This window comes from Dermacentor andersoni, chromosome 9 (assembly GCF_023375885.2).
Source record: "Dermacentor andersoni chromosome 9, qqDerAnde1_hic_scaffold, whole genome shotgun sequence".
In the NCBI taxonomy this organism is placed as follows: Eukaryota; Metazoa; Arthropoda; class Arachnida; order Ixodida; family Ixodidae; genus Dermacentor; species Dermacentor andersoni.
Genome location: NC_092822.1, coordinates 16275728 through 16289862, shown reverse-complemented (window position 1 = coordinate 16289862; position 14135 = coordinate 16275728). Strand labels below are relative to the sequence as shown.

The 14135-nt window shown below is 48.5% G+C and overlaps 1 protein-coding gene across 6 annotated transcripts in view; it reads right to left on the bottom strand.

Moving 5' to 3' along the window:
• Positions 1-8322, bottom strand: part of LOC126527095 (uncharacterized) — a 55362-nt gene extending 47040 nt beyond the window's left edge. For 3 of the 6 annotated variants that reach the window (XM_055068554.2, XM_055068557.2, XM_055068555.2), the window contains exon 1: positions 8014-8322. The gene's annotated coding sequence lies outside the window, so the exon portion shown is untranslated. The remainder of the gene's footprint in view (positions 1-8013) is intronic. The other 3 variants (XM_055068553.2, XM_050174818.3, XM_055068556.2) reach the window with 1 other exon arrangement.
• Between the last annotated feature and the right edge of the window lie 5813 nt (positions 8323-14135).

The window sequence follows — 14135 nt, the reverse complement described above, 5'->3', positions numbered from 1 at the left end:
CCGACGTGCACCCCGACTTTCCCAACGCCAACGAGCTGGCACACGGACGCGCGCGAGGACTCACGCACCGCGGCGATCGTGGCGAGCGAAGTGGCGGGGAGGGAGGGGAGCACCGAGACCCGCTGCTCACCTTCAACGAAATAACAACGCATTATCAGCTGTCGAGGAGGACCTTCCCGCTCCGCCACGCTAAACTTACTGGACCACCGTCATCTATATTCAGAATGCTGCAAACAAGGTCGTTCCCCTCGAGAGGCAGAATGAGCCTTTATTCACCGGACGTAGAGCCGCAATGTCCGGATTGCGGCGAATCGTACTGCTCGCTATCGCACATGCTTTGGCAATGCTTCGCGTTGAGCGGCACCATGTTCAGCAAAGAAGAAGACTGGATGGACGCCCTGCGAAGCGACGACCACCAGACCCTGCTCCGGGCCGTCCAGAGGGCTCACGAAAGGGCGGAGGCTCACGGGCTTCCCGTCCCAACGTGGGTGCGGCCCGCGACCCCTGCCGACCACTAAACCAAGAGTGGATGGGAAGGGGTTCCTCAGGACCCAATAAAGTTCTTTCCTCCTCCTCTAAACGGGAATGGCCGACCCAATGTGACAAAGCAAAGCAACTAAAATTTGGGGCCGCAAATTATTGCTGAAAACTGTGCCGCTCTCGACTAGTATTGGTGCACAATGCCCCAATGATAGGCAATCGACGCGCTTTGTGAGAATAGTAACAGCCGACATAAGTAGCTGGAAGACAATGCCAGCATCAATGCAGTCTTACGAAGACCTGTCCATTGAATAGACAGTTTTAGAATAGCGTTCTGCGCCTTACGTACTTTCAATGTAAACATTTTACGGAAAGTTATGGTACGCGTACGTTGAAAAAATTAAAACTAATTTTTCCGGTTTGCTACCCTACATGTTTCCACATGTAGGGTAGCAAACCAGAAACGCCGCGGAGGAGACCTCCTATGGCTGCGATCCCCGATCCCGACTATCGTTTTCCTAAAGGTCGCTCCCGAGCGGCAGAAGTACATTTAACGAAGCCGAGAGAGCAGGATACGCCATGACATAATCTCCCCCCCCATGAAATTAATCCGCAAGTCGAATGCTACATGCATGTGCAGGGGACCTAACTTCAAGTGTGCGTTACCTCGTGTGGGAATGCGAAGAACATGCCGAGACAAGTACCCTTTAAGGTGGTTACGTCCTTCGAGGTCTGGGTCCGGCCCCGAACTAACTTTAAGGAAACATTTAACTCATTATGAAGCTTCGCAGGCGAAGCTTCTATAGCAACCGACGCCTCACCGCAAATTCATTCCCCTTACCCACTTCCCCAAATAGGCGTCGAGAAATCATCTTAATATATTATTATTATTCTTGGATGTCTATCGGTAACTTAATAGAAAATCTGAATTTTAGTTCAGAATCTACTGCATAGAGAATTGGTCCTTTCGCTACATAGTCGAACCGTCTTTTTTCCCAGGTAACGCAGATAATGCCACGAGCAGGTTCACGTAGGCGTGTATTAGCTAAGGAAATAGGCTATGCTGTCACCGTTCACGCCTTTCTGCTAAACACACCTACCGCACCATAGACGCAGAGTGCGTGCCCGGGTCTTTGACCCGACACTGCGGGTCGGCCCGGAGCTTATGAAAAGTGACGTGAGCTCGAGAGATGCAAATATATGTAATCCGGCCCGAGCTGAATCCGCGAACGAGCCCGTTCTCTGTGGTCTAGAGCATAGACCGCAAATTATGGAGGCATGAACTGTGACACCCCACAGCTGGGGTATAAGGTCGTAAAAGCTTTCTCTCTCGCCAACCCGAGCTGGAACCTCAGGTTGGGCGGCAGATGACTTTTTGGGGCCGGTGGTTCCGAAACCGGGTCACGCGTTGTCGGGGCGGTGGTTCTTTGCTTTCCGGGAAGAAGATCGTAACAAAAGCAAAAAAAGAAGTATGGGGGCACGGTGATGAAATTGGGTCGACGACTGGGCTTCACAAAGTGCATTAGCTCGTCGCACATCTTTCCTACGCGTATGTGTTCCGGTGTGTGAGAGTGTGCGTGTGTGTTATTGTCGCAGCGGGTGCCGACGGGTCGAGTTGTCTGGCGTCACGTATTGCACGTCGTCGACGTCATGTCAGTACGCTGTCGCTCGTGCGCAAAGGGGGGCGCTGGGGTCGAGGGGAAGCAGGGAGGGGAGGACGGTGGCTTCGCGCGCCCAATAGGGGGTCACGGGTCTTTCCGCTCGCTCCGTTCTCCTGGAACTGTGATTAACACGGGTTAATGGCGCTAACGCGTCGCGTCCTCCTTTCCACCCAGTGTTCCGGCTACGCGCAGAAGATGGCGCAACTCTCTATGCCATTTGCATTTTGCTCTTGTTTCGCGTGAATGTTTGTGGTTGCCGTCGTGCTAGGATATGCGCATGAATCGCCCGTTTTTTTTGTGTGCTTTTTTCTCGCGCTCCCTACATTTAATTTGCGTCCCGTGGTCGCTGTTACCGCGCGCGTCCATGGTCGAGTCGTTTGCCTTCTGGAATGCAGGTACGGGGTTCGATTCACAGTGCTAGTCGCCTCGTCTCACACGGGGTGAAATAATAGAGAGAACAGAACACGAAACGGGGCTTTTAAGTAATAAGGTTTGCATTTGAGGTTTTTCCACTGGGTGGCTAGACACATTTGCAGTTTTGAGACATGACATAGCACTAATTGAAATTGGAATTGCAAGCACGCCTGCACCGGGAAAACTTTCTTTTATTCTTCTGTAATTTCTCGTGGTGCTATGTTTTTTCTTTCGACCTCCATTCTGCAATGCCTTCCAACGTTATAATAATCTTTTCTTTTTCTTTTTTTAAACCACGGTCTATTCGGCTACTAGTTTTCCCTGCCCTTGCCGGTAGAACTTAGTCTTACCAACACCGAAATTTGAGCCCCTTATGTTAAGAAATTGCTCTCGCAGAAGTTACCTCAGCGCAATGACAGCTCGTAGTTGCGAACTGTTGATCAAGTAGTTTTGTCATTTCCACCGCTCGTTATCTAGGCCTTATTCGGGCTGCCAGAAACACCAGCTTACCCATCCGAGACAAGCATGTAAGACGAAAGGGCATTTTAATTGCTGAAGCCGACCTCTATGAGTTAAAAGGAAGCTGTACCTTGCGGTCAACTCGATTTATCTATTAAAATGCACGTCAAACACAGCAATGATATTATTACGGAACAGTTCAACCAACCTAATGAAATTTGTTGCATTTGAGAGAGAAAGTTGTAGTTAACCGACTGCAGGAACGATAATTTTGATTCGGGGTCTCAAGCTTTTTGCGAAAATTACCAAAAACTGGCAAGTTTACAAATTCGTAACTCTGCACCAACAAAAGTTACTTCAGTTCTGTAAACTGCATCTCATAAACATTTACCTCATAAAAATATGTGATATGTTAGTTTACAGCATACATGAAACTGTTGTGGTATTTTCTACAGCTAACTACTCGTATTGATAGCAGTCGTTTACGCGCATTTCTCGCACTAAAGCCTTTGGAGCTGAGAGTTGTAAGCGCCTATTTCGTCTTCAGTTGGGAGAGGCCATGGTGCAGTCACAACGGCTGAGTTTTGTTTAGCGCATAGGCGCGAGAAGATTAGGGGCAAGATTGCATGCGTCGTTGCCCTTAAGGTCAACATCTAAGCTGTCATAGTACTGACCAGGTTCACGATAACAGTAGACCAGGACCACCACTATGTGCTTGTTAGAAGCCTGGAAATACGACATATGATTGACAGCACCAACTTTTGCGCTGTAAAAGAAATGAACTCTGCTCGAAGCTTTCCGGCTGTGACTCTTATGTGCTACACGATAAAAGAGAAGAACTAGTGCCCCTCGTATTGCGATAAAGTTACATGGCTGCGTTAATGTTAAACACATATCGTAGTATTTTACTCAAGCGTTTCACTACTGCGAAAAAACAGAACACGAAATTTTTCGAGCATTTATCTCTATTGACAGTGAATTCTAACATTTACAACACACGTCACAGAGAAACATGGTACGTTCCTGAAGCGCGCACTAACTACGGTCAACAAATGTTACGCCACGCACTGCCATCTTTGTTAAACTCATTAGAAACTCAATAGACACCTATCTCTCCTTTTAATGGGTGCATTGTGGATTCCTTTTTTTGTTTTGCTCTGGTATACACTGACGCCATGAATGCTTAACCAATTTTCTCTGCTTGTAAATAACTTACTATTTATTAATGTGAATTTCAAGGCTGTATTATTTGTATCATTTTATACTACTCGCTTTCTGTAATATAATTTCTTCCATCATTCTATCGTTGATTTTTTTTACCCGTATGCATTTCTGTTATACAGTGTTCACTAATGTTCACTTTTTTTTCTCTTGTTTATCCATTACTCTATGTTTGTGTTCTCTTTATTGTGCACAGTGCCATTTCTGTAGGGGGTACAGACCCCGTCAAGCCGAATTCATTTGGCTTTTTGTCTGTACTCCTGTCATCTGTACATGTATAGATGCAAATAAACTTGAATTGAAGAAAATTATTTCAACGACCGGGTAGTGTCAAGACCGGAGGCTAGATGATACAAGACGACATAACGAAGCGATTTTTATTCGGAAAGCTTTTATTTGACCGGAATGCCCACTTTCAGTAACATAACAAGAAGTCACACGTATCAAGATCTAGACAATTCTTTTTTTTTTTCTTTCGTCTTACTAGAACCGTGACCGATTCACCAAATCGGCCTAAACAGAAATTACAATAATTCGAAACAAAATTATCCCAGATCCCACGCCACGTGGGAATCGATGTTATGCAAATCATTGTCTAATGACGAACGACGAGTTGTTCTTGCGTCACTGTCGATACCCGTTGACACCGGATTTCACGTCTTAGCCCCAACTTAGTCTGTCTCGCGCTATTCCGATGCTTGTTGACACCCAACTTCGAAGCGTTGTGCTTCTGCGCAGCTGTTGCACGGCTACACCACGCATTCCAGCGCCAGTATGCGAGCGAGTTGCGCGGCTCATTCTGAAGTCTTCTACACTCTTAAGGGTGCTGCTTTTGTCGCGGCTCACAACCTTAAAGTTAAGGCCATAGAATATCTTATTTTATTTCTAGGAAACAGCGAGCTCACACTACACCTGGATGGGAGAAGGCGTAGCTGATAACTTTGCATGCATTCTGACTACCTGGCGCTCGCCGAAATATCTGACACGAGAATTTTGCACTACCATTAAAGCTATTAAACACGAAATGACAGTACTATTAAAGTATTAAAGCTTATTTTATGTATATATAGTGTCGTCTGTCACAGCTACCGTCATGTTTACTTAGAACAACAATCCGGCAAAAAAAAGAAAAAAAAACTTCGTTCTTCCCCATCGATGGTTTCATCTTACCTCTTAAGGATGAAGGTGCTGGCAATGAGGCAAGTCAAATACCCTTCTTCCTTCTTACCTCCATAAGGATGGTAAAATGTTTAGTGCGTGTGCGTGAAATTCGTCGCCAACTCTCCCCTTTGTCATGTGTATAATAGTCCGTGACACGTCAAGATTTCAAAGGCATAACATGTATACATGCTGCCGGTAGTCGCTCTCCTTCTGATCACCCTCCCTTTTGTAACCATGTGCCCGCCTTTGCTTTCCTGAGATGCTTCACCCTCGCAAAACAATTCCCCTTGCCACGGGAGCATATGTAAGCGCCTCTGAAGGGGACTCAGTCGGGAGACATTCACCATTTCCTGGTACATCTCGGCATTCATGCACAGCCGCACATTAACACATAGGTTGTTGGCGAAGAGGTAATTTATACACGAGCTCGTGAAAAATCTTTCCAAATCTTGAGACACGAGGTCAGCGAGGCTTTTTCACGCGACTCGCCAGTGCTGTGAGCTGTTTTCTTCGTCCACACACACTTGACGATTGTGACTGTCCGTGTGCGGGGTGGGCGACCACGGAGTTCTCACTGCTGCTGAACATGGCACCTCGACCCTCTCTGTGCGGCTGACTTCGAGGGAACTATTTCTCGAAGTGCAGGGGGAGGGGGGATAAATAGCAGGCACAGCACATTTTGTTCCTTCTTTTTTTTATTTCGAGAACAAGCAGTTAAACATTCTTGACTTCCCACTGTTTATAGTGGTGTTACGCAGCATGTACACTGGGAGCGTCCTTTGAGCCGCCGACCTACGGGAATCTAGAAGGCGGTGCAATGTTACTCAGCGCCAGTGGCCACGAGGGAATTAGGGATGAATGGAAACCGGCGCGCTATCGCTTGTGTAAGTAAAGTGTTGCTATGCAACCCGATGCATAGCTCTAGCTTGCACGGAGAAAGGACTTGTAAGGTTCTGGTTCTCTTGATTGCGCTCTGCGTGCGTATGCAGCCTGACAATAAAGGCAAAAGAAAGTGCGTGTGTTGTCTAATGAGTAGAGCATCGGGCTGCTGGGGCTGGGGAAATCTGGATGAAATGCCACCGTCGGAAACATAATCTTTTATTATTATTGAGATATTGAAGCTACTCGGCCGCACACCATACGAATGAAGCAAGCTCGGGGAATGATTCTATAATTGCTTCGCATATAAGTTTAGGGGTGGCGCATTATAGGTCCAGATGTGTTAACGTCTGCGCTTGCTAAAGATGCAACGTATGATACTAAGACGGCGAGCACTCTACTACGAGAGTTTTCAACTTTGACCAAAACACAACAGACATTCCGTGGGAATGTATACTCCTATACTCCTATACTGTCATTACTTTTCTCCAGAAACAAATTTTGCCTATCCCATCCGCCGCATCGCTGAATTAGAGTTTTTTTTTCTAAAGATGAGGACTGAATGAAAATTTGTAGCTATCAGTTGTCTTCCTCGCGCTTGTGCGAGTAAATTCACTTCATACTTTCTCTTAATCTTTCCTACCACTTCTTCCCATAGTGCAGGGTAGCCAACCGGACAATTTCTTCCGTTAACCTCTCTGCCTTTCATCTTTTATTTTTTCTCTGAAGGCGTATCCATTTAGAAGCACTGGCCGCAAACATAGAATGGGAAATGATGACGAGCCCGTGGTCTTTATCATTTGCTAACATTTATTTATTAAGTGCTACAAGTTGTAGCTCTACAATGCTACAAAACGCTGGAGTGAATAAGCGAGGCAGCAGCAGCGAGCGAATTGGCCTTCGTGCTGCCTCTCGCTTCAACGCGAACTAAGCGGCGAAAACAGCTTACACGAAGTTATTAGCAGATCACTTTCAAGATAGGGCCCGCGCGGCCGCACCATACGCAGGCACCACCGGAGCAGAATCCCCCCCTTCCCCTCCCCCGGTGCCTTGCGCGTGACGGAAGACGGCGCGCTTCTCGCCCGCTTTCTTCCCTTGCGCGCGCGAGATTGGGCCGCCATCGTCGGCTTACCTTCGCACGTTTTCACTCGCACACACAGCATACGGCGCGCGGCGCGGATGTTATCGCTCTTGGACTTTATACGGAACATCACGGCGACGCCGACGGAAGAAATGTACCTAGAGTCTCCACATAATTGGCAATAAAACTGAAACTGGAACTGAAAACTACTGAAAACCAACAAGCCCACATTGCAACCCTCGTGGAGCTAATAAAGTGGGCTCACAACCACATAGACAAGGATTAGGTTTATTGGTGCATAAGCGTATACTTGCTTAGAAGTAGTACATCTGATGTCACATCCGAGCGAAGATCGAACGAAGTCGTACCGCACGTAGCGCCACATGCACGGAATAGAAGTAAATATTACTTTATGGCATGAGCCGAAAAAAACCTCCAGGAAAATTGACGGTGTTAGCTTCAGCTGTATAGTACGACGAATAAAAACAAAAGGGCTCGAATTGCTGTCGGAGAGTTCTTGCCTTTTTTTTCGCTTTCGTCTTTTACCCGGTAAACGTTGTGATGCGCGTCACGTATGACGACTGACGCCGCACTGCAAAGGTAGTGGTACCCGCTTTGAAGGTTAGTCGGCAAGGTTAGAACATTGCTTTTACTTACCTCTTCGGCACTGTCCACTGGGTCTCCTTAAAACGCGTCACATATTGGCAGAGGCGTCTTGCAGGCAGAACCAAGCCGTGACCCCCAAGCCGTCCCGCCCGTATAAGCGGCTGCTGTCCGGCCCCGTAGTGTCCTGCTCTCGATAAGTGGGCTTCGGTGCCTGTTTTCCGCGCCACTGCGGCTCGCTCCTCGCACGCGTGCCGCCCGAGTTTGTACAAGCGAGAAAGCAGCGCGCGGCTTTCAGCGGGCAGCGTTTCGCAGAGTACGGGAACGGGCGCGGGCTCGTCGATATTCGACCGGCGTCTGCGCCGTAGCCAGGGGTAACCACCTTGACGTCGCGCCCTGGTGGGCGCCGCAAAATGGCCGCTGCCACCGTTCCGTGGACGCGATTGGTCGAAAGGGGGTTCCACACGCTCGTGGCGGGCCCATTTGTTTCTCAACTTCGCGCGGTTCTGGAAAGTTCGCCTACTGGGGAAAGTTGACCCTGCTCTCTTTTTTTACGGGTTGTAAACGGTTTTCCCAGCAACGCTCAGTGGTGTTTATACGTATTCCTATGCTGGTGAAGGTTCACTGTGCCCTTCCATAATTGTTGATCGACGTTGATGGAGTCGGGTGTGCTAATAGCGAATACCTCGCTGTTGGCTGCAGTAATCACTTCTTCGCTATTAGCACAACGCCTTCTATGAAGGCACACATTTTCATATTTTATGGGCAACCGGCACTCTTTACTTCACATGATGGCAGTAGCCGCGTGAGATTGGTTGTTTTCGTTAGGTTAGCCACAAACCAAAGATCCTTAAGTTTCGTTATGTTGGTCACAAACAAAATGTCACTAAGTGACCTTTTGTCTGGTTCATACGGGAGACGTGAAACATATTAGGGACTATTGCATCTATTGCGATAGCAAATTGGTGGACATCTGTACGAAGTAAGGAGAGTAGTTTTATCGGCCGTATAAATTTGTAAGGATAAGAATACTAACTAAATGAACAAGCGTGGTGTCACGCGCGCACAAGCTAACATGAACACGTTTCACTCGACGACCGCGCAAACTCGCTGTCAAATCGCTGCAGTGAGGAAGCGCGGCAGAAGCAGCGAGCGAATTGACCTTCGTGCTGCCGCTCGCATCAATGCAAGCTAAGACTCGAAAACACAGCGCCGCGCGGACTCTGTGCCCATCGCAGACGGCTTTCAAGATACAGCGGCCCGGGACGCCCGGAGTATGAAGCGCCCTCCCCCATCCCTCCCCTCCTCCCGAAGCCTTCCGCGCGACGGAAGACGGCGTGCTTCTTCCCCGCTTTCCTCAGTTGCATGCGCGAGATTGAGCCGTGATCGCCGCCTCACCCTCGCAAGCTTTCACTCGCACATACAGCATACGGCGCGCGGTGACAATTTTATCGCCCTTGGACTTTATGCGGAACCTCATGGCGACGTCGACAGCAGAAATGCGCCTGGTGTATCCACATAATGCTATCGCAATAATAAATACCAATACCAATATCAATACCAATATTGAATAGGAGAGAAGAGGAAGACGACGCTGTTCGATCTGTTGTCCCCTCAGCTCTGTAATTTTTGCATAGGTTTTGCTATTCATTAGGTGAGTTATTTATATCCTTGGAAGACGGCCGCATCTTTAAGGCGGTACTGTCCCTATGGGAAGGGTACGGCTGCTCCGGCGCCGGCATCTTTAAAGGGACAGCGCCATCCGAAGGAAGCCAGCGTGGCGGAGGCGGCCATGGCGTCGCAAGGTGTGGAGCTGCCAGACATCAGGGACGATAAGCAGGCCAGTGCGTCATCATCGCTCAGTGGGGACGACACAACTATCGTCGACCCTGACGAGGAAGTGGCTTATATGGCAGAAGTGGATAACGACGGCTTCAAGGTGGTGAGTCATCGCAAGCAAAGAACGGTCGGAGTCCCAGAGGTAGTTTTGCCAACAGAGAAAGGTGTTGATTTGAGAGAGCGGAACCCTATCAGGCTCTTCGAGGCCATTAAAGTACTGCTGGGATCTGCCCCGATTCGCAGCCGCTTCACAACGCAAGGTGCTCTTTATTTAGATATCGCAACGGAAGAGCAAGTTGACATTCTTCTCCGGTGCTCTCAAATTGGTGATATAAGAGTTAAAGCCCGGCTGCTCCACTCCTACATGACTAACACATGTGTTATTAGGGGAGTACCAGTGTGGTATTCGGAAAGTGACCTTCTGGACTACTTGAAACCGCAAGGTGTTCTGCACGTGAAACGTCTGATGCGCCGGGTGGAGACTCAAGAAAAAGAATGGGCAGCGAAACCTACTACTTCTGTTGTGATAACGTTTGCTCCCAACACCGAGCGCCCCGAAAAAATTGACCTCGGTTTTACCAAGCATGCAGTCAAAGAATTCGTTGAACCTCCTCCCCGATGCTTTAGGTGCCAACGCTTTGGGCATGTAGCCAAAGTTTGCATCAAAGATCAACGTTGCAAACGATGCGGTGGCGCCCACGATTACAAAGCCTGCAAGGCAGATTTTGCTTGCGCTAATTGTGGTGGTGACCATCCAGCGAGTTTCGGTGGCTGCCCCTTCCGTGTAAGCGCCTTACACCGCCGAGTGTCCTTCATTAGTGGTCCCAAACCACAACCTACTGAGAAGCGGATACCTGGAAGTGATGAGTTCCCGGCGTTAGATTCGGAAGTTGAGTTCCCTGCGGTAGAGTCGGAAGTTCGTTGCATGGTAACAAGCAACGTCAGTGAGCGACCTGAGCCTAGCAAGACGGCAAAATCATCTGTGGGTGAGTCGGTTGTTCGATCTGCTGCAGCAAAAAGTGTCCAAGTTCCTCAGCAACCAGATCACAGCCAGACTCGACAACATGGAGGACATTCCCTCGCCTCAAAAGGGATGAAGAAACCAGAGGCAATGGCCAAGAGTGGGTCCCCATCCGCAACTTTTGTTGAAGTTGTGAGGCAGTGTGTACAGCAAAATAAGGAGCTCAAAAATCAGGACCTGTCCGACCTTCTGTGAGTTTTGTTTGAAGTCCTGCGTTCATATGTTCAGGCAATGCAGACTGGCCCCTTAAATAACTTTCTACAGCTCGTTCTTTCCTTTGAGTCAATGATTACCACCTTCGCAGCGACCTTTACCTTATAATATGGCTAGTCTTCTTCAACCTCGTGCAACTAAAAAATCACCGAAAAGTGCCGTTTATTATGCAATGGAACTGCGCTGGGATTATAAGTCGATTAGCAGAACTTAAATTATTTCTGAAAGATACGTGTGTTCCAGTATTGGCCCTCTCGGAGGCTGGCCTACCAAGCGGGAGATCTCTGACTGGATATGTCGCCCATAAGAATTGCAGCATAAAGTCATTTCCCGCGGGAAGTGCCGCCCTTTACATACGAAGAGAGATTCCTCATGTGGCTTTAAACGTCACCGATCTTTGCACCGATAGTATTGAGGTAGCGGCTGTGAGGATACGTCTTGGCTTCCGAACTCTTTCTGTTGCATCCGTATACGTGTCTCCGCGGAAGAAGGTAGCAATGGACTTGTTTCTGCAGCAGCTTTGTGACCGTTGTCCAGCGCCCCGAATTATCTGCGGGGACTTCAACGCCCATCACTCTCTCTGGGGTGACAGGAACACAGATTCCCGCGGACGCAAACTTGTAGAAGTTATTGATAGTTTGGACTTGTGCGTGGCCAATGACGGAAGTCCCACTTTCTTCCGGCCTCCAGCCTCAGCCACATCTATAGACCTAACCTTGCATTCATCTGACGTCCGCGTGAAGTGGTCAACTGCAGCTGACCGCATGGGAAGCGATCACTATCCAATTTTTGTGTTTACTGCCGACTTCCACATGCGCGACTCTAAAATTAGCCATGTTGTTAATTGGGACAAATACAGGGAGAAACTTGCATATGTTTCTGGTGATGTGATTGACAAAATGATTTCTGGTAAGATGGCTGCTACCACAGCGGTCAAGTTGCCTAATCATTTTCCGACTCCGGATTTAAAACTCGGGAACCTTTTTCGCAGCGCGCAGAAGGGCGGAGCGACAACTGATGCGGAAGAAGGACGACAGATCCTTGAAGACGACCTTCAATAGGCTTAACTCTGCCATTCGACGCCATACGAACAAGCTCTGTAGGTCGCAGTGGGCGTCCTTCTGCGCTAGCTTGACGGTTTTCTCACCGATGACGAGAATTTGGCGAGTCATTGGCAGTCTTGCTGGTGATTCTCGTCCTAGTAAACCTTTCGAAGCGCTTGCACTGCGCAAGCAGAAACCTCTCGTGTGCTTGGCAGAGGAATTTGCAGATGCATTCGTAAGTGCAAGTTCAGGAATTCATCCCTGCGCTCCGCCTGCAACATCTACGTCGGTGATGGACGCCCCGTTTACACTTCGAGAGCTACAGACAGCACTCAGCAGCCTGCGGCGTCGATGTGCACCAGGTCCTGACGGCATCACCAATCAGATGATGCAGAACCTACCTCTGGAACACCGGAAGATGCTCCTAAGCTATCTCAATCGAGTGTGGGAGACTGGCGACGTTCCTCCTTCATGGAAGGTGGCTTGTGTTGTCCCAGTGCTGAAGCCCGGCAAAGAAATGACAGACTTGACCTCGTATCGTCCTGTATCACTGACGTCGTGCGTGGCTAAGCTCATGGAGAAGCTGGCAAGTAAGCGTTTATCTTGGTGGCTCGAAGATAGAAGGGCTCTACCAACATGCATGACTGGATTCCGAACAGGTTTAAGCGCGCAAGATAGCGTCTTGGACTTGATAAGCCATATTGAACATCATAGAGCTTTCGGTCTTTCAACACTAGTTATTTTCCTAGACGTATCAAAGGCTTATGATAGCGTCCTTCAGAGCTCAATACTAAATAGTTTGCAGGCCATGGGCGTACAGGGCTATCTTCTGCGATTCATTCACTCATTTATCAGTGATCGTAAAATTCAAGTGCCACTAGGAAGTACCACAAGCACCGAAAGGGCGGTATCACGAGGTGTACCTCAGGGAAGTGTTCTTTCCCCTACGCTCTTTAACGTTGTAATGGCTGGTCTTCCCGCTGAAGTGCAAAAACATTGCAGGCATGTCCATATGTCGATATACGCGGACGACATTTGCCTTTGGTTAACCGGATATCAACACAAGCGTTTAGCTCTGATAGCTCGACAGGCATTACTTTTAGTTCAAAATTACCTTCAACGTGTTGGGTTGACTCTCTCGGTGGAAAAATCTGGCTTTATCATGTTTCCAGGTAGAGGAAGAAGGTATGCGTGGCTGAAGATAGACCTTGATCAATCTTGCCTTCGACAATTGAAACACAAGCGCTTTTTGGGTGTCATTATTGACTACCGTCTACAGTGGCGACGAGCTGTGGACTCGGTTGTGACATCGATATCTTCGCGTCTCAATGTGATCCGTAGAGTTGCGAGTGAGCAATGGGGAAATCACCCTTCCTCAATGATCAGGTTGCACGACGCACTAGTGACGAGTCGGATAATGTATCAGCTCCCTTTAATTTCCCCCTCGATATCACAGCTGGAACGACTTGAGGTTCTGCACAGAAAGGGCCTGAGAAGGGCTCTTGGCGTTCCGCAGACTGCTCCTAACAAAGCAGTACTTTGTGAATCTCTATCGAGACCTCTTAGCCTAGTCGCTTCACAAAGGTTATTGATGCAAATTGGCCGCCTCAAACAGACTGCAGCCGGCCGAGCCCTTCTACAGCGCCTTCGAAAGAGATCTGAGTCCCGAGCGTACTTGGCACTAAATACTCTTGGTTACCTGGGTCTTGACACTAGAGGCCGAACTAAGAGGTTGAAACCACCTTGGTCATTCGCGAGCCTCGATTGTTCGTTGACAATTCCTCACGTACGCGCTAAGCGGAATTCTCCTCTGGCGGCAACGCGTTCGCTGGTACTGGAACATCTTGAGTCTGAATATGCACGTCATCTTCAAATCTTTACTGATGGCTCTGTGGACAAGGTCAAAGGATCTAGTGCAGCTGCTTTTCACATTCCCTCTTTGAAGTATGATTGGTCTGTTCGCTTCACTGCAGTCGTGTCCTCCACAACGGCCGAAAGCGTTGCCATTGAGGCAGCTCTAAAGAAACTACGGTTTTGTACGCCTCAACCTGTTGTTATTC